General features: G+C 41.1%; 1 protein-coding gene and 1 long non-coding RNA gene across 5 annotated transcripts in view; one reads left to right on the top strand and one right to left on the bottom strand.

Moving 5' to 3' along the window:
* The window catches only part of PRKN (parkin RBR E3 ubiquitin protein ligase), a 1,204,231-nt gene that overhangs the window by 485,552 nt on the left and 697,272 nt on the right, over positions 1 to 21,407 (top strand). The window lies entirely within an intron of this gene.
* LOC142827941 (uncharacterized) overlaps positions 17,862 to 21,407 on the bottom strand; it is a 90,630-nt gene continuing 87,084 nt past the window's right edge. The window contains exon 3 of the long non-coding RNA XR_012902751.2: positions 17,862 to 19,774. This is a non-coding gene — a long non-coding RNA (uncharacterized LOC142827941). The remainder of the gene's footprint in view (positions 19,775 to 21,407) is intronic.

Genomic DNA, 21,407 nt, shown 5'->3' with positions numbered 1-21,407 from the left:
CGGCAGTCAGAAGTTAATCCGAACTAAATCCTTAGTTCGGATTAACTGTTACTCCTCCTGCAATGAGCTGTAAGTTCGAATTTGCAAGTTTGAATGCCTACATTAGCCACCCTAGTTCGAACTAGGGGGCTAGTGTAGACATACCCTTATAGTATCAGATACTTAATGCTCTTTTGTGGAAGCTAACAATTTTCCTAATGTCCATAGTCCAAATTTTTCAGATGTGATTACCCAAAGTTAAGCATCTACATCCCTATTTAGGCACCAAACTCACTAGTGTAGCCTGGTCTGTGGGTTATTTATTAATTACATTCATACTTAAGAATTTCCAGTTGTCACTCTGAGGCTTGACGGATTCTTGCCCAGAAGCAGACCCACTATTATTAGAATTACTGTTTGGTTGGGAACCACAGTGTGTACAGTTGTAACACTCACAGTTTATGAAACTTTATTTATAATAGTTTATAAATTCATTTAATAAAGTCACAAATACTGTAACCCAGCAAGATAGACAGAGATAACACAGCATGTACAGTTGAATATCCATATATATACACAATTCCTTGCAGAACAACCTGAAATATTAGCAATTATCATCCTCCTCACCATCACCTTCCTCATCATCACCAGTGGCCATTATCCTGGCATTTCCCAGGAGGTACATCTTTGTCCCCTCCTTCCCTCAGCCTGGGATAAAGTTTTCATAGCATATACCAGGGCTACTCGGCCCATTTGTTTGTGGCCCACAGTGCATTTTGTGTTTACGCAGGGCTCAACACATGACCCATGCGTGGAAACCAACATAAAAAAGTAGTCAATATAATGGTCTTCTGTTTAGATGCATTTTAGGAGTTAAATTCCTGGACTGTCATTGTTGTCATATGGGTGGAAATTGGGTAAATATTGTATTTTATTAATACCAGCAGAACTGACTTAAATGGGGCTGCATATTGTGTAGTCTTGCCTTAAGGTTTGTATTCATGCCGCTCAGTGTGAAAGAAGCTATTTGCATATATTTGCATATGTATTTGCATGTGTATGCAATCACACTTAAGTTGTGGCCCTTGGCATGCGCTGTGAGTATCATTGTGGCCCCTGGGGCTTCCAGAGTTGAGTAGCACTGGCATATACAGTCCCTAAGATACAACTGGATTTGCTCCAATCCCACAGACAGAGACAAACACCTACAGGAACTATATTAGACATTCTTAAAAGTTAAATACCCACCTGGGGAAGTGAAAAAACAGATTGACAGAGCCAGATGAGTACCCAGACACCAGCTTCTTCAAGATAGGCCCAACAGAACACCACTTGTCATCACTTAGGGTACGTCTAGACTACAGAGTTTTGTCGACAGAAGTTTTGTCGACAGATATTGTCAACAAAGCTTCTGTCGACAAAGAGCGTCTACACTACATTCAGTTCTGTCGACAAAGCAAGGTGCTTTGTCGACATGGCAGTGTAGACGCAAGGACAGTTTACATGCAATAACACCTTCTGTCAACAGAACTCTGTCGATAGAAGGCGTTATGCCTCGTAAAATGATGTTTACCAGCGTCGACAAAACTGCTGAGTTCTGTCGACGTTATGTCGACAGAACTCAGCGGTAGTGTAGACGCAGGTATAGTTTTGTCAACAAAAGTCCACTTTTGTCGACAAAACTCTGTAGTCTAGACACGCCCTTACAGCCCCCAACTTAAACCCCGCCAATGCATTATTAACAATCTACCCCCTGTCCTGGAAAATCATCCCTCACTCTCACAGGCCTCCAGGGACAAGCCAATCTTTGCCTACAGACTATCCCCTTTCTTCAAACAAATTCTTTCCAGCAACCACACAGCACAACTCCATCATACCCATCCAGGAACCCAGCCCTGCAATCAACCCCGGTGCCAACTCTGTCCACACATCTATACAAGCAACATCATCACAAGATCTAACCACATAAACCACCACATTAGAGGCTCATATAACTGCACATCCACCAATGTGATCTATGCCATCAAGTGCCAGCAATGCGCCTCTGCCATGTATATTGGCCAAACTGGATAGTCTCTATGACAAAGGATTAATGGACTCAAATTAGATATTCAAAATGGTAACACACAGAAACCTGCCAGGGAACATTTCAACTTGCCCCTGCACTCACTAATGGATCTAAATGTGACTGTATCATTTCAAAACAATTTCAAAAGTCACCCAGAGAGAGAAACTTACAGAACTGAGTTTAATTTACAAGTCTGACACCTTGAAAAGAGGTATAAACAAAGACCTGACCTGGATGGGCCACTTTTTTCCACATCCTAATGACGTAAAATGCACTGGGTACGTAGAATATTTATAGCCCACTCTATTAGCCTCATTTAGCACGCATACTCTAATTGATAACATTTTTTCTCCATTTTTCCCTTCTCTTTCCCTCCCCGTCCCCTCTCTTTCTCTGCTATTTCTTTGCAACCTGGACCCATTAACTCTATTCATCTGAAGAAGTGGGTTGTGCCCACAAAAGCTCATGATACCATCTACATTTTTGTTAGTCTCTAAGGTGTTGCAGAACTCTTTGCTGTTTTTTAAGGTTTTTTTCATTTACAGACTAACATGGCTACACCTTTGAAACTTTTCATAGCATGTTACACTGAGGCCATTATGCCTGATGCATATTTAGTAGAGGTTTCTCCTAAATTCCTTATTCGTTTTTCCTTACCCTACCAACGTTGGGGTGCCTTCTCTGATTATTATTTTGTGGTTAGACATCTGCAGATGTTGTATTCTAAATTATTGAAAAAGAATTGTGCTAGCTCATATTCCTAAGGTAGACTGGTGTCTTTATGGAAAAACATCCCCTTTAAACTCTGTTACCAGTTTCCCAAAACTTAAGGCAACTATTAGTTCATTTTTCTGTGCCAAAGTTCATAGACTGCAAGTCTTATGCTAACTGCTGAAGCCAGTGTCTTACAGGATATAGACCTCTAGATTCCTTGCATTACTACTAAATAAAATAAATGCTAAAACTAACTCTGTGGCCTATAATGTCCTTATGTGAACACTGGTGTCTGATATTGTGGCTAGTGGAGTTGTAGGCATTTAGCATTTTCAAAGTAAGGCTACTTAATTAGTTTGAAACTTTTAGCTGTAGCCTATAGTTTGTTGCACGATGTGAGAGAGGCCGCCACTATTGTTCCCATGTCAGCAGCAGCATCTGGATTCTCAGGTCCTTAAAATTGCCACCAGAACCCTGCATGGTGTGGTCTGGTTGGCACTTAGGGCTGGTGGTGAGAGGCATGGCACAATCCAAGCAGCGCTGAGGGCTGGATGCCCCTAGCCCTTCACCTTTTCCCTCAGTCCCCTCCCTTTTCAGGAGCCTTGTGCTGAGCTCCTCTCTCCATTGTCCAGGGCCCAGCGAAGTCTGTTGTGAGCCCTGGTTATACTTCTCCCACCTTTATTTTGTTTCATATTTGAATGTATAGCACTATTCATGGGAAAGAAGGGGGAAAGAAACTGTAGAGCATTGAGTACTGAAGCAATGGCTTCTCATGTGATCTTATTGCTTTTTAATTAGTGCCTATGGGGAGATACTTTGCAGTATCAGTGCCATATATACTAGTACTGTCTTGAAACATTGATGTGTGAAATTCTTCCCACCTCACCCACCATCTTCTATAGCCTCAGAGCAGACATAAATAAATAACTAATGGAAAATATAGAAAACATAATTACTCATCTCTGTTTTGTTGGTGCCTGTAAAAGAGAGAGCAAAAGAAAAAGAAAAGGTGGAGATGTAGTACTTGATAGATTCATTGTTAACAGTTGTTACATAAAACACAGGGGTTTACCATCCCATACAGTACCTGATGAAGGCACAAATGCATGATGGTATGTTTCACTGTGTAATGAGGTAGGCATTCATGCGGTAAAATTATTTTCCTTCTCTATGACACTCTTGGTGTTTTTACCATCACGTTGAACTGCTCCCAGGAACCCAGAGCATAGTTTCCATTTTCTTTATTACAGTTTTTCTCCTTATATTTCCCAATAAATACAAACTTTTACAGTGGTGCAGCTGTTGACAAATAATTGACCTCACATAAAAGGTTGCTAACTGATGAACAGTTGGTCAAAGTTACTCAACTTCAGTATTCACGAAAATAGAAACAGTTGCATATGACTGTTGTGTGCACAGCAACTGTTTTGAAAATTCTTAGTAGTTTCAAGAAGAACTAAAATGGATTTGATTGCATCATCTCATAGAACTGAATTTCCAAACATAACTCTAAAGTTATTCTGCTGAGAAGTAAAAATGGAGAAAGCAGAAATAAAATAAGCATTCAATCAAGAAAAAAAAGGATTTAAATAATACTACAGAAAACACACAATGAACTCATTGTCCTCTATTAGGTTCTCTCACTACTCCCCTAGGGTATGTCTACACTGCCACCCTAGTTCGAACTAGGGTGGCTAATGTAGTCATTTGAACTTGCAAATGAAGCCCGGGATTAAAATATCCCAGGCTTTATTTGCATGTCCCCGGGCGCCGCCATTTTTAAATGCCCTGTAGTTCGAACACCCTGCCCGCGGCTACACACAGCACGGGCTAGGTAGTTCGAATTAAAGCTCCTAATTTGAACTACCGTTACTCCTCATTGCAGGAAATATCTCACCTGATGCATACTTGGACTATTATACAGTAAACTTCTATAATCCGGCATCTTTAGGACCCAAGGGGTACCGGATTATCAGATTTGCCGGACTATCGGAAGGGGGGGCTATGACGGGTCTGGGGTGGGGGGGATGCCACCCCAGACCGCTCATATCCCCCCCTTCCAATAGTCCGGCTCTGCCCCAGGCTACCCCGATTCAGCCGCTGCTGGTCAGTTTCAGCAGCGGCTGAATCGGGGACGCCTGCAGCAGAGCAGCTGGAGTGCTGCAGGGTTGGTCCGGTAGCGCCAACCCTTGGCGCGGCGAGACCAACCCGGTAGCACACCAGCTGCTCTTGGGGACGCCTGGGGCAGAGCAGCTGGGGTGCTACCAGGTTGGTCCTGCAGCGCCGTTCCTCGTCGCTACTGGACCAACCCGGCAGCACCCCAGCTGCTCTACCCCATGTGTCCCCAGGTCAGCCGCTGCTGATACTGATCAGCGGCTGACTCCAGGAAGCCTGAGGCAGAGCTGCTCTGCCCCGGGCCTCCTGGAGTCAGCCACTGGTGAGTTTCAGCAGCGGCTGAATCAGGACGCCTGGGGCAGAGCAGCTGGGGGGCTTCCAGGTTGGTCCCACAGCACCGAGGAGCGGCGCTACTGGACCAACCTGGCAGCACCCCTGCTGCTCTGCCCCAGGCGTCTCCAAGTCAGCCGCTGCTGAAACTGATCAGCGGCTGTCTCCAGGAAGCCCGAGGCAGAGCAGCTCTGCCCCGGACTTCCTGGAGTCAGCCGCTGGTCAGTTTCAACAGTGGCTGAATCCAGATGCCTGGGACAGAGCAGCTGGGGCACTGCCGGGTTGATCTGGTAGCGCTGTGAGACCAACCCGGCAGCACCCCAGCTCTCTGTCCCAGGTGTCCCCAAGTCACCTGCTGCTGAAAGTGATCAAGGGATGATTCCAGGAAGCCCAGGGCAGAGCAGCTCTGCCTTGGGCTTCTTGGAGTCAGCCGCTGGTCAGTTTCAGCAGCGGCTGAATCGGGGACAGCTGAGGTGCTGCCGGGTTGGTCCCGCAGCCCCTAGGGGCAGCGCTATGGGACCTACCCAGCAGAACTCCAGCTGCTCTGCCCCCAGATTCCCCGATTCAGCTGCTTGTCAGTTTTAGCAGCGGCTGAATCGGGGAAGCTGGGGACAGAGCAGCTCCAATGGTCCGGCTGCCCGGAGCACTTCCGGGTTCCTAATGGTGCCGGACCATCAGGAGTGCCGGACCATCGGAGTTTTATTGTAGCTGTTTTCATGGCTGCATGACATTGGCAGTACATAGCCATCTTGTGATCAATAAAGTCTAAAAAACTGTTATTTTCTCAAAGGAAGAGATCCGGTTGTTCTGATACAAACTGCCTTTAATAAAATCATGTTGTATTTTATCCCACTTGCCATTAACCTCTGTATCCTTAACTACTTTGTCTTTTGAAATATGTTTCAAGACCTTGTATACAATTGAAGTCAAACTAACAGGCTTGTAGTTTCCTGGATCACTCCCACCCCCCCTCCTATTTCTTAAAAAGGAACTATATTAGCAATTCTCCAGTTATAGTCTGATTAATGATTTATAAATTAATAAAAAATCCCTATTATTGGGCTTGCAATTTCATGTGCCAGTTTCTTTTATATACAAGGCTCAGGATTATCCGGGATCTCCCCTGCTCTCACACTTAATCCCATTAAAGTGTTTGAGTTTGACTTCCACTTAGGCTTTGGTAATATCTTCTTCCATATCCTTACTCCCCTTTCATCCCCTATCACTACCACTAAACTTTTCATTAGCCTGATTTTAAAAACTGAAGCAAAGTATTTGTTTGGATGCTGGGCCATGCCTAACACCTAAACAAATCTCCACCCCACCCTCAATGTTTAGCAGTCCCACTTCTTTCCCTGTTTTCCCTTTCTATATGACTCTAGAACATTTTACAGGTGCTTATAAAATGTATCACTTTTTAACTCTTTGCCATTATATCATGGAATGGAATGGGACTCTTTTTCATTTTACTGTTTTTCTTCAGTTCCTATCTGCATTCTATCAACTTTTAGCTTCTCTTCTTTCCTAGGATATAGAGAATCCCTGTTAATTGAACCTCCCTTAAGTAAGTCTTTATCTCTGTGCTCCTCTGCCTCTGTTGGCTTTCCTCCAGCCCTTAGTTTAAAAACTTCTCTATAGAGTTTTTAATTTTACATGCCAATAATCTGATTCTGTTTTGGTTTAGCTGGAGCCCATTTTTCTTCTTTACCAGTTCCTAATAAACCTAACTCCCTCCTCCCTACATCACTGTCTCATCCACCATTGAGGTCCACAATTTCTACCTATCTAACTGCTCCTGAGCATGGAACTGGAAGCATTTCAGAGAATGTTAACATAGAAGTCCTAGAGTTTAATCTCTTAACTCTAGATTGAACCTCTTTAGTCTGGCACTCTCAAATCCAGCAACATCCATGGTGCAGCTTGATTTTAGCCAAATGTCCACTTGTCATGGGTGTGGCCAAGTTTCCTGTGAGCCCATAAAGTTTGTTTACAGCCATCAGTCCTGTCTTTAAGTGTTCTGTGCTGTTATTTCCCTCTAATTTACCCCTAAATATCTTCTAATAGCCCAGTAAGCAGTGGAAGTGTTGGCAATGCTGCTAGACAATATTGATCTCCTGTGAGCCAACAAATTCTTTTGGTTCTGCACCAGTCAGATCCTGAGGGTGCCAGACTAGAGAGGTTCAGCCTATAGCAGCCTAAATTTGACCTTGAGGACATCTCTTTTACATTTCCCTATGCCTTTGGTATATACTAGTATCACAACCACTGACTCCTCCCCAGCATGGTGCACAAATATGTCTAGGGTGTCTCAAGAGAACCACAACATTTGCACCCAATGGACAATTCACCGTGTGGTTGTTCTGGTCATCACAAACCCAGCCATTGGTATTTGTAACAATTGAATCCCCCATTATTATTCCCTATCTCTTCCTCATAATTGGGATTCCCATCTCCTGGGCTGTGTCCAGACTCAGGGGTTTTTTCGGGAAAAGTAGCCTTTTTTCGAAAAAACTTCCCCTGCGTCCAGACTCAAGCCGCATTCTTTCAAAATTAAATCGAAAGAACGCGGCTTTTCTTTCGATGGCGGTAAACCTCATTTCACGAGGAAGAACGCCTTCTTTCAAAAGTTCCTCTTTCGAAAGAAGGCGTTCTTCAATGTAAATAGGGCTTCTTCGAAAGAGCGCATCCAGACTCACTGGATGCTTTCTTTCGAAAAAGCAAGCCGCTTTTTCGAAAGTTCAACATGCAGTCTAGACGCTCTCTTTCGAAAGAGGCTTGCAGTCTAGACATAGCCCTGGAGAGGTATCTTCAGTGCACAATGATAACATGACATCATCTGGGAGGGATCATTTCCCTCTGATCTACTTTTATGTTCTTCAAAACTTTCATCCTCCTCAACAGCACAATGGCTGTCAGTCTCAGAATGGGAGCATTCTGCTCTGTCCCAGAAAGTCTCATCTATGTACATCCATGTCCCTTAGGTCCTCCTATTCAGCCACTCTGGTCTCCAGAGCCTGTACTTGGTCTCTGAAGCCCATGAGCTCCTTGCAGTAGATGTGCATATATGTTACCTGTCCACAACGCAGGTAATCATACATGCTACATTCACTGCAATAAAGTGGATAGAAATCCACTATGCTGCTGGATTTCTGTCTGCATTATTTTTATTCCAGTAGTTTTTTCCTGTTTTTGAAGGAGTGAGTTGTCCTAAGTTTAGAGAATGTGTTAATCCAGAGCACTTGGCTCTCAGATGACTCCTCTAAATTCCCTTATAAAACTCCCCTGATAACTGCTCCTTTACACCAGATGTTTTGATAGTGTAGGAGCTGGCTTTTTAAACCTCTGGTCTCCCTGAGTAATTTTGCCTGCTGGGTACTGGTGAATGGATCCTAAAAGATTTAGAGATTCAATTCCTTTGTTCAAAATCTCTCAGCCTTCTGGAGTCAACAATGTGACTTGTGTCCTCAGACATTGTAACGATTAGAACAAAAGCTGTCAAAAGGAAGGACTCTGCAACAACATGTACATTGTTGTGGTTCCTGTGGGATACAGCACCATCCTTGCACTTTATCTGACAAATCCACAATATTTTTCAAATTAAGGCAGTGCATGCAAGCCAATTGTTAAAAATAATATTCTTTCCTTCCTGAGACATTGTGATCTAATACATGTTTGGACGGTATTTTAAGATATATGTGATCTACATCACACTATATGATAGACTGGAATGATTTTCCCAGAACAGTTCTAATTAACTATTATTCACTCAAAAGACAGCGCTGTGATCTTATGTATAAATATATATTTAGAAGCTTCCCATACATATTAAAAATCCCTGCAGGTCAAAGTTTTGCATTTTTTATTCAGTCTTTTCCATTGGAAATCCTTTCCATCAATGTCCATATGAGTTTTGACTGAGTAAACACTACAGTATTTGACCATATGAACATTTTTAAACCTCTATATCTGATATAACATTCAACAACTCCACTTAATACAGAATTTACCCTTAGGCAGTTATTGACTTGGAAAAAGAATGTAGACAGAATAGCCTTTTTACCCTCCAAGCATGGTTGAGGAACATCAAGTAAGTCCTAATGGGGACAGTTTTACAATCTCTAGAGTTACAGAGCATTAAAAAGTTTTCTTAAACTCTCCCACCATAACTGAATAAAGAAGTTATTTTTACGAGTTAAAAGAAACTTCAGTTTATGTTCAATGTCTGTTTTTTCCTATGTAGGCATACAGTTTAACAAAATGTAAACTGATTTTTTGTAAATTTGCAACATACATTTGCATTTGAGCTGAGACTTCTAAGGTTTTAGCTAAAGAACATTTACTATGACTTTTTTAAATCACTGAAAATATTGGTTTACAATGGAATTGCTGACAGATTGATAAGAATGTCATCATAAGTGGTCATGGTATAATAGTCAGAAAAAAAGGGGTAATACTTATATTAGTTACCATGTTGCCTGAACTATTAGTGCTGAAATCCTTTTGTTGCTTTTCCGTTACTGCATAATCTTCTGAAATGCTGTTTCAGTCCTTTAAAAAAGCAGCTTGAGAAAACATATGACTCCTCAGAGCGTGTTTTCTTGAAGCGTGTCATTTCCCGAGGGCTGCTAAGCCATAACAAAAGTTGCCTCACATTGCACAAAAAAGTTACCTATAGTATTTATTAATGTGGGTTTACTTAACTTGCAGCAAAAATCTTCTTAAAATGCAAGCAATTTGCAGAAAAAATGCATACTGTTCAAGAATATTCCTGGGTTTCCCATTAGCACATTTTCTTTCCTCTCACTATGATGAGTTTATTTTCCCCTCTTCTACTCCAACTCTTCTGCCCTCAGGGACTTTCTCAGAAGGTCTGTTCTCTCTCCTTTCCATATTTTGTCAATAGTAAGGTTCATTATCTCTCGCAGGCAGAGCATTGCTTCATAGGTGCAGAGGACTCAGAGGACCCAATGGCTTTGAGTGGTGGCAAATGCAGTGAACAGTTTTGTCGTGATGGGAGTTTGCCCAGTGAATCAACTCTTGAAGATTTGAGGCAGACTTGAAGGAATGGTGGTTTGACAGGAACATGAGATTAGATCTGTGATCCAGCTTGTCCAGTATTCTGTTTCTGACAGTAGCCAACACCAGATACTTGAGAGGAAAGGGCAGGAACCCAGTATATGCACATATAACTAGGACTCAACATCCCATGCCACTGAAATAATTGGCAACACTCACACTGACTCCTCTTGATGCCCATGAGGGTGGTAGTGCTCCAAGTGTTAAACGAACAGGGCTAGATACTCCACTTTATCCAAGCTTTGCATGGATGTGGTAAAAGAGAGGAGGCTAGGGGGAATGGTTGCAGCTCTCCAGTCCTGAACAACTCATATGCTGTGTTATGTGAAGCTGCTGAGAAATACCCCTATCATAAATTTCTAGTTTTACTGTTTCTCAGAGAAAACCCGGTAACCATTAATCATTTATACACAGGTTTCCATATCACAGAAATACAAAAATCTCTGAAAGCGTCACAGACAATTGATATTGACAGATCAGCAACTTAATTTCCACAGAGATCTGTGCAGAAGGAAAGCTTGCTAACACAAAATTATTTGATTTCACTCTCCTTATTCAATTTATACTAATGTCTCAAATATACTTATTTACCCCCACACTCTTCCAAATAATGTCACCCATTTAGATTCCAAACAGTAAAGAATTGAAGGAATCCTATTCAATGGAACCTTCCATGCTATATCGAACTTAATGAAATGCTCTGTGAGGGAAATCTGCCAGAAAGTAACAGAATGATAAAACAATAAAAACAGACACACAAGTGAGATTTTTGATCTATGAGCTTTTTACCAACTTGATGTACAATAACAGAGAAAATGGAATTTGCCTTCATTTTAGACACCTATGTCTTTCAACACTGCACCAAAACTTAACATCAAATAACTAGTTTATGTTTTAAAATACCATAGATACACATAGCCAACTTACAAAATCAATGTTTATGGAGACAGGCTAGAGAAGTTCAGCTCAGTTATCACTAGGTAAATTTATTACCTTTGCCAACTCTGCTAGTACATCTCTGATACTTTAGCCCCCATTTATGAACACAAAAGATTCCAAACAGTAAATAAGGGATTAAGATGCCTCCCATTTCCAAGTAAATCATGTACCCCCTAGAGAAACTCAATAAAACTATACAAAATACACTAAAATCACTTATTAATAAACTCTAAGATCATTTGCTATTCCATTCCTCTGCATAGTTAATTATTTTACTCCAGACTTCACTCTTCAAACCTGTAAATGGATTTTTGTTTGGTTGGTTGGTTCAATGCAGTCATCAAAGTTAAAGAACCAGTTCTGTCTTTTAAGGCTGAGGATACAGCTGCTCTAACAGGCAACATGGCAAGTTTATTCTCTCCTTCATAGCTATCAGACAGTATTCTACTACAGAAAATGAGACAGAGTATAATCTGTTGTATCAAAGGATTCAAAAGTGGTCCTCAGTGAAATATCAAAGGACACAATGAGACTTTGAAATAGTGGCTCTGAAAATGTTTGTATTGCTTGAAATGATAGAGGATAATACTGATCCTCATTAGCTGTGAGTTCTCTAGATTTGAAACATAAAATGAATAGCAATTTGTTGTTACTATTAACAACTGAAGAAACAAGCTTACTACCAATTATTAATCTTTAGCCCTGTGTGTCATTGTCTGGATTTTCCACCAAATGCTTTCTTGCTGAATAGGTGGAATGATCCACATGCTTTACAAAGCAGCTCTAAAAAAGTTTAAATAATTTTGTTTGTTCCTTTGAAAACAGGAGTAGAATAATGGGAGAGAGTGGAGAGGACAGTGAGCATGTTATTTTATACAGCTGGCAGGAGGCAGAGGCGGAGATAAGCAAGGTAGCATTGGCAGAAAGATATGCCTTATAGTAAAGGTGCTTACTAGTGGGAGGTGTTCTGTACAGCAGAGAAGCTGTGCTTTTTTTTTTTTCTTTTTCGGTCACATTCAGTAACATCATTCTGCTCAGGTTAGTTGTGATGTTATCATTGTAAACATTTGTTCTGGTGTCTTTTTTAGAGACTAGTTTAATCTATACCAATTTAACCTGAATGTGACTTGTTAAGAGGTTAACCTGTTTTGTAGTTATACTTTAAAAAATTCAGATTTACTTTAGTTTGTCAGAAAGCAAGTATACTAATTTGTAAAATGAACAAGTCATTTAGTCATAGTGCAGGGCAGCTGCCTCAGTTGAACCCTTGAGGACACCTGCTCTTGGCTCCCAACTCCTCAGTAATCACCGCTCTTGGGCAGATTCCTGATTGGGAGTCATCTAGGCTGCACAGTTCCCCGTGTGCACTATGGTATCCCCACAAAGCCGGATTGCCTAGCAGCTCACCATCTGCACTTTCCTTTCTCTTTCAAAACTCTGAACAGTATCATGGCTTAGTTCATAGCTACGGCACAGTTCTTTAAAAACGAACCCCTTTATTCTTAAGGTAGAAGCATTGCAGAGAATATATATTAGAAATAACAGAAGAACCTGCATTCAGACTAAAACAATTACCAGATGTCATCCTAACTCCAGCCTCAGGCTTTGGTAGTTGTCATTCCTTAAAAACCGAGAACTTGGCTTTTCCTATAGTCATAAATTCATAACAGCCTTAGCTCAGAACAAGCCCACCCATGAAGAGTTGAGTCTTTCCTTTATACAGCTTGGCTCTTTGATCTTGACCTCCCGTAATAGGTGATCAGCAGACAATGGCTCACTCTTCAGATTCTACCTTCAAAAGACTGGGCTTTTGCATAACTGGAGGTTTTTGCATTCCCCACCCTTCAGGCATTCCCTCACAAGCACTCACAACATTTTGTTCCAAGAGTCCATTCTTGCCTGGAACATTTTTCAATGTAGTCCTTTCAGCTGTCAGGTCTCACTGCTGTCACATCTCCTTCTTTGAGAAGTTACCTACAATCTTGCCCCACAATAATACCTAGACTATTCATTTCATCTCATCTCAAAGATGTGTAAACTTAAATAAATAAGGTCTCCCAAGGATATTAGAGGAAATTGCCATGTCTGTCACTGCCATATGTAAGTATAAATGATGATGCTCAGTCCTTATGCAGGGAAGTCTCATATATTGTACTTGATTGGGAATTTGCCAGAAGAAACATCTCAGGATATAGCCCAATAGTAATGTTTTAAGATATATTGCACCTTTCATTGTAAGAATAAAAAAGCTTTATGAACATTATTTAAAGCATCCCAACCTCCCCATGCTGTGGATAAGTAATACATCTGCAGAATAGTAAAGGATTCTTTATCTTGAAATGCTGGCATTTGGTTTACCAGTGTCACAGATGTAATTTTACATTTTCCAACATTCCTTTGTACAACCTTGACTTCAAAACTGAAGTAACACTTTCCTTTTTTCAATTTTAAGTACATCTTGTTCTGCATTGAAGACCCCAGGGGCAATAAAAAAGAATGCAAACCCTAGCATTATTTTATCAGAACTACCTAGGAATATATAATAAAATATGTAACACACTTCCAGATCCAGTGCTCCAATTCCCGCTGCCCCCAGTGGAAATGCTACATATAAAATAATATAGTAATCCAATGTCTCCATATAGTCATTTGGATGCACTAAAAATATTTTCTCCATTTAGAAAGTTTGAGAGACCTTCATTTTCAGTATAGGAAATAGCTTTTGAATCCACTATCCATACAAAAACACTGCACTGCACATACAAGACTCAGCTTGCCATGGGAAGTGCAGCTTCTGGGCAGAGCCCAGTTAAAGCATAATTATCCTGATCTGTGTTGCTTCTATTGTTTGAACAGAGACTGCCATTTGTTTCAGTTTTATAATGATTTGGTAATGTGATCATGGGGAAATCATTGTCAAGGATACCAGAATCACTTAATTTGTGACCTAAGATGCAATAGCCCTGAAGTGAAATGCTAGTGGATTAATCTACACTGTGGGGGTACGTCTACACTACATGGCTCCGTCGACGGAGCCATGTAGATTTGTTTATTGGGCAAAGGGAAATGAAGCGGCGATTTAAATAATCGCCACTTCATTTAAATTTACATGGCTGCCACGCTGAGCCGACAAACAGCTGATCAGCTGTTTGTCGGCTCAGCGCGCTAGTCTGGACGCTCCCCTGCTGACATCAAAGCCCTTTGTCGGCAGCCCCGGTAAACCTCATCCCATGAGGAATAACGGGGCTGCCGACAAAGGGCTTTGACGTCGGCAGGGGAGCGTCCAGACTAGCGTGCTGAGCTGACAAACAGCTGATCAGCTGTTTGTCGGCTCAGCATGGAAGCCATGTAAATTTAAATGAAGCCGCGATTATTTAAATTGCCGCTTCATTTCCCTTTGCCTACAACCCTCATCTACATGGCTCTGTCGATGGAGCCATGTAGTCTAGACACAGCCTGGCTGTCCCCATCTAATTAAAATTGTCTCCCTCTCTCCAGAAGCCTCCAAGGCTTCTGGTGACCTCACTGCTATACTCTGCTCCCTTTCTTCACAAGATGAGCTCATGTCCTGGTCTCAGTTCTTCTCAGCAGCGGTAAGGGGGAGGCTGCTAATACCATTTTTCAGTCCTCTGAAGATGATGCTGATGAGTAACAAAAAATGATCCTTTGTCCTTTGGGACTGTGCACCTAGAAGGCACAGGACTGTGACTGAAATAATGAACCTTGCTGTCCTCCATGCCACAAGATTAATTGATTTACACTCCACAACAAACTTTTATATTAAAAATAGTGTGGAGAGCACCCAATTCCCCTGATACTATGTGAAATTGTGCAGTCTGTTGGAATCTACTCTTTAAGGCATGTCTGTTCCACGCAGAGACCTGTCTGTTGATTGACACTTGAATCTGTGTATGCACATTCCCTTTCTGACTCATAAAATGTATTCATTTCTACTTCCACTTGTGCACATATTGTCTGCTTATTTTCTACACTGTTAGCTTAGCAAATGTTTAAGCACATAGCCACATGAATCATTAGGAAGGAACACATTTGCTGGGTAAGTGTAATGACACCTACTGCTCACCTAGGCTGTGTCCAGACTCAGGGTTTTTTTCAGGAAAAGTAGCCTTTTTCCAAAAAAACTTCACCTGCGTCTAGACTGCAGCCGCGTTCTTTCGAAATTAAATCGAAAGAACGCGGCTTTTCTTTCGACGGCGGTAAACCTCATTTCACGAGATAGAACGCCTTCTTTCGAAAGTGCTTCTTTCGAAAGAAGGCGTTCTTGAATGTAAATAGGGCTTCTTCGAAAGAGAGCATCCAGACTCACTGGGTGCTTTCTTTCGAAAAAGCGGCTTGCTCTTTCGAAAGTTCCGCGTGCAGTCTAGACGCTCTCTTTCGAAAGAGGCTTGCAGTCTAGACATAGCCTTAGGGTATGTCTACACAGCAGTGTTATTTCAGAATAACTGTCATTATTCTGAAATAACATAGTCTGCATCTACACTACAAGTAGATATTTTGACACAATGTTGAAATCATGTCAAGCTGGGGGACTTCTTGCTCTGACTCCTGAACCCCTCATTTTGCGAGCAGTAAGGAAAGTCAGAGGAAGAGTGCTGTCTTGGACTTCCTACTGTGTAGACAGAGCTAAAAGCTGAAATAAGCAATTTCAACTTAAGCTACACAATTAACATAGCTCAAGTTGTATAGCTTATTTCAGGTTAGTCCTGTTGTATAGACATGCCCCTAGAGTCAAAGTAACAAGTAGAAGGTATTTAACAAAGAATAATGGAATTGATTCATTCACATGGTAAATTCTTTATGGTGGCAGCCTTAATAGGCTGAATTTGGGTTTTTGGAGGTTTCATACTTGTGTATAGAGCTGCCCATTGCAGCACAATATGTTGTGAGACTTTTCTGGATTATTATCTTGTTGAACACCATTAATATATTAGGAATATAGTAATGTAGTATTTGTGTAGTCAGTTGAAGCCTGATTTCAGGATTTTATCATCCTACTGAAGAAGTTACCTGATTAAGATTATATGTTTTTCTAAATGCTCTAGTTCAAATTGAAATTGAATTGGGAAGTCCTCTAGTCCATGATTTGCAGGAGATCAATGATCCCTTCTGGTTTTATAATCTACAGAGCTCTGGTAAACTTAGCTAGAGTCTTCCATAGTTTGGAAAGCATTACAATACCTTTCACACTTAAACATACCTCTCCACTTTTCTTTTCCTCTTTTTGATGGTCCTTGTTGCTAGGTAGCAGATGATTGTTTGCAGCCATGTCTTTACTTCATGCCACCTTTAGGAAGAGCCTAAGAGACAGACTTGCACTTTCTTTTCCACCCCCAATGCCTAATATTAGCTCAGCATCTAAACATTCTGGATTTGGGAACTAAGTAGCAGTCAAGGCTCCATCTGTCTGTCAGGGTATGTCTACACTACCACCCTAGTTCGAACTAGGGTGGTAATGTAGGCATACCGCACTTGCAAATGAAGCCTGTGGAACGAGGTGTACAGATAGTTCGGAATGGCTTGCTAGTTCGAACTATCTAGCCCGTGCCGCGTGTAGCCGCGCGGCACGGGGTTCGAACAAGCCGGCATTTAAAAATGGCGCCGGCAGGCTTATGCAAATGAAGCCCGGGAAATTCAAATCCCGGGCTTCATTTGCAAGTGAGGTATGCCTACATTACCCCGCTAGTTCGAACTAGCAGGGTAGTGTAGACATACCCTCAGTTACGTAGCTACCAACAGCAAACCTATCTGTAGAATGCTTCACTCTATGCCCTGAATTCCTATTAAGCAACCTCTTCAGCTCAATATCTCTTAGATTTGTAAAGTGTTCCATTGGATTGCCTGTACTGTAACTACGGCTGCCTCTGTGATCACATTTTCATGGACAGCAACATTGTATTGGATTAGAGAACTGAGATGGCTCATGAGCCAGCAAGGCAAAATTTTCTCAGGTGTTGGAGCTAGAACAGGAAACTTTCTCCAGCAAAAGAAAAGAATGACTATGACATTAACCATTTTTAGAACTAAATGAAGTTAAAGCTGTGTGAATACTGGTTCCTTTGCTTTCTGGCAATTCTGAAACATTTCATGTCAATTTTGAGCTTCATATACCTTTTTTTCCCAATGGAATTAAAGGATTTTTTAAATTAAAAATCATTTCAAATTGAAGTGTGTTTTTAAATGTCAATTACATATTTAGATTCTCTACCAAAACAATTGAGTGAAATGGCCATGATTTTATGAAATGTTTTGGTTGACCCAAATTTGTACTTTTACATGATAAATAGTTTCAGATGAAGAATTTTTCCCAGCTATAGGTGAAACACTACCTTATTTGAATTAGATTTCTTATTAGATATTTTTCTCTTGTACACTCACCACAGGCTATGTCTATACTGCAGAGTTTTTCCCGGATACCTGAGGAATCCCCGAAAAGCTCTGCTGTGTCCAAGGAACGTGTCCGCTTTTTTGGAATAGTTTCCAAAAAAGCAGACATGTTCTTTTGGCATCCCTGTATTCCTCATTGTATGAGAAATAAGGGATGTTCCAAAAGAGGAGGTTTTCCCAAAATTTGGCTATTTGTAGATGAACAAATTTCAGAAAAGCCTCTTCCAAACCTCCCCCCCCAAAATAGCAGAAAAAGGTCTGCAGTCTAGACATAGCCACAGCAAGATATTTTTCCTGAAACTGAGAAGAAGGAGAAAAATAGTTATTGTTTCCATTCTTCAGTGCCTGGAAGTTGCTAGGAATCAACAGTGATGAGAGGGGAGCTACATAGATGAATAGCTCTCTAACGCCCCATCTGTCCTCCCACGTGATTCATAATTGTGTGGCTTTTGATGGTGTGTTCAGTTCCATGCCATGTAACATCACAAATGTAGGACTTTGAATTCTCTGTAGCTTCCATTAAAAACACAAAGTACACTATGAAAAGGAGAAACTGCCATTCAGACACACACATTTCTAATGATAACAAGGAATATGCAGAAAGCGCCTTTTAAAATAAACGGCTTGTTGTGTAAAGATGTCTCTGTCCTGATGATTGTACTAATGTGAAAGTCCTTCTTTAAACTTAATTCTAATAGCATGGAGAGCAAGTTGCATCATAATTTCTAACACACATTCTGCCTAAAACATTAAAAGAAACACTCAAATATTTTACCTCAAAATTTAGACAGGAAAAAATATGATAAAACATTATGTAATATGATAAGAAATGTTTACATGATAATTTTGAAATATAAATAAGTTGCAGTAGTGGAATTCATTTAAATATTCCACTGTAGTCTCAAAAATCCAACATTGTATTTGGACATTAGACTCAAAGCATGAAACAAGCTAGCCTCATTTTTAAACAAGGTAAACAAAATGCAGAATGTAAACAAAGAGCAACATTGGTGGAAATAAACTGGATTTAAAACTTTATATATGTGTGTCAGAATAGTAAAACTTCATATATACTTTACCATTCTTTTGAGAATGCCCCCTTTTAAATTAAGGAACTAACTGCAAAACTGAACTTTCACCGGTAGTGAGTTAACTGAGAGAGAAACCAAGAGTAAATAGAAAACTATGAGAAATGGATTGAAGAGACTGGGGGATTACTTTTCTTGACATTGTCACTGATGTGTCTAGAGCAGGGGTTCTCACACTTCATTGCACCATGACCCCCTTCTGATAACAAAGTTAGTATATGACCCTGGGGACAGGAGAGAAAAGGCAGAGTCTGAGCCCCACCACCTCAACTGGGGGAGAAGGACTACAGCCCAAGTCTTGGGTTCCAACAAGTTTAATGGTGGTCCTGGCAACTCTCTTAAAATGAGGTTGCAACCCATTTTGGGGTCCTGACTCTCAGTCTGGAGTCATTACATTCTCAGTTGTGTCCTATTCCTCTGCATTAAAGCCTGCAACAGGGAGAAGCAAGAGGCATTGTGCTTTAGTACTGCACTGTGCCTCCAGGAAGAGTTCAGGGAAGCGCACACACTGCAGAGAAGTGGTGGGCAACCTGGGGCTCATGCTACATGTATCCCATCAAGATAATCTGATTGTGGGCCACCAGAAATTTTGCTGAGGCTGACCATCCAGAGGCACTGCTCTGCACAGCTCCCAATGGCTGCAGTTTGCTGTTGTTGGACAATGGGAGCTGAGGGAAGTGGCAGACTGAACATGCCCGTGGCTCCTTCGCCTGCAGGAATTGCCCCCATAGCTCCCATTGGCCATGAATGGTGAATTGCAGCTCCTGAGAGCTGCTGGGGGCAGTGTCTGCTGATGGTCAGCCTCAGAAAAATGTCTTGTGACCCACAATCAGATTACCCTGATGGAATACCTCCTTGCAGTCCCTGTGCCACAGGTTGCCCAGTGCTGCTGCACAGGGATAGTGTTACTTTCTGCCTACCTCTTTTATGGGAGGTTAGTATTGCTGTAAAACCTGGAACTGTTCTTTGGCTGATGGAGAGCCAGGACTGCCCCTTCTTCCAGCAGTGCTTGGGTAAGTGATGAGGGGAGGACTTCTTGTATCATGCCCCCTGCAGGCCCCTAAAAGATAAAATATAAGAAAGATAGGAATTATACAGTAAAGGGAATTTTGAGAGATGCCGATGGTGGGTTAGGTGCCAGGGTATTAAGACCAGGAGTGCATGATTGTGTTCAGTAACTTCAATTTCACTAAGCATTTGGCTTGTGGTATTTGACCTTCTGTCAAATGGGCCTCAGAACAAGAGCTGAAATTATATACCATTTTAACATCAGTAGTTACACACACAGGTAAAGTATTTTGAAGCATCAAGGCCAAAGTAAAACCCAACGGTGGCATGAAGTCCCTCCGATAGCGAACAACTCTGTACTTACCTAGGTGAATTTTCTTTGTGGTATTAATACTATTTTAAGGGGTTTATTATATATTTATAGTAACGGGGAATGAACATCTGAATTTAGCTTACTTGCTATAGATTTCTTTTTAGAGAGCCTCAGAGCAAAACTGCATAAAGGACAAAAAAATGGTAAGTGTAGTTACTAGTTCACTTAGTTTTTCATAGTTTCCCTGTATTCAGCCTTGGCCAGTAGGCAAATATTAGGTCCCAACAATAACAAAATGTATTTAAATTAAATAAAGGTGCTCTTGTTTTTTGTGTGTTCATAGGCGCCATGTCCTGCTTTCCCCTTTTACAGAGGCCTTTATTCCCTAACATATTTTTGGGTGTCCCTTTAAGAGGTTCTGGCTCCCTAAGAGATACACCCAACAGCCATCATTCTGATTGTATAGTTTTTAAAATTATTTAATTGATTTTTAGAGGCTTCAGGCAGGGTTGGTTGCTGTTAGACCACACATTCTGGGCAATCCACAAGATAAGATAAGGCAGACTATTTCCATAGGGAAGAGTTCATGAGAAATGGTTTTATTGTTTGTTTTTACTTTTATTTTTTAATTTCAGGCCGAAGCTTTATGTAGCTTTTCTATTGGCTTGGGGAGAGGGCTATGGATGTGCAGGACAGTGGGAGTCAGAAATAATGGTTTTTGCTCCATCAGAGGATTCAAACACCAAGCCCTACATTACCTGTTTTTTCATGTAGCCAGAGAAAGTATGATTACCTCTCCGTCCTATCATTAATATTCTGTTTTCTATGTAATGTCTTTGTTGTCCTGACTGTAACATATTTTCATCCTCTCACATAACAGTGCACAGTCATTTGTGAAACTGTGTGTCAAGAAGAGCCTGGAAAATGCATTCTAATATATACTTAATTTTTGCTGAGTTGCTGTTTCCTTCCTTAATGTGTGAAATGGGTAGGGAGAGATAGGGAAGATCTTAGAAAGCCTTCCTTTGCTCCCCAATAGAGTTTCAGTATAAACTGTTAAGAATTGGGTTTGTTGTGGATTCAAACTATTATAATTCAGAGCACAATCTGGCCCTTGATATATACTCTTTACACCTGACTTTGAATTAAGACTGGCAATTCAAGTTATGTTTTATTTGCGTGAAAACGTTAGAGATGAGGGAACCGGTTATATATAAGAATTAAGTAGAAGTAGAAGTAATATAAGAATTAAGTAGAAGTTTCATACAGCATCTGAACCCCATATCTTAATCTTGTTTATTATAGTAGGACCTACGGGCGAAAGAAAAATGAGGCTCTATTGTGCTCTAGATACAAACTCTGAGTTGTTCAC

The sequence above is a fragment of the Pelodiscus sinensis genome, chromosome 3 (genome assembly GCF_052426305.1).
Source record: "Pelodiscus sinensis isolate ZL-2025 chromosome 3, ASM5242630v1, whole genome shotgun sequence".
In the NCBI taxonomy this organism is placed as follows: Eukaryota; Metazoa; Chordata; order Testudines; family Trionychidae; genus Pelodiscus; species Pelodiscus sinensis.
Note: the sequence above shows the minus strand (reverse complement) of the source record. Positions and strands in the feature narration are given on the sequence as shown.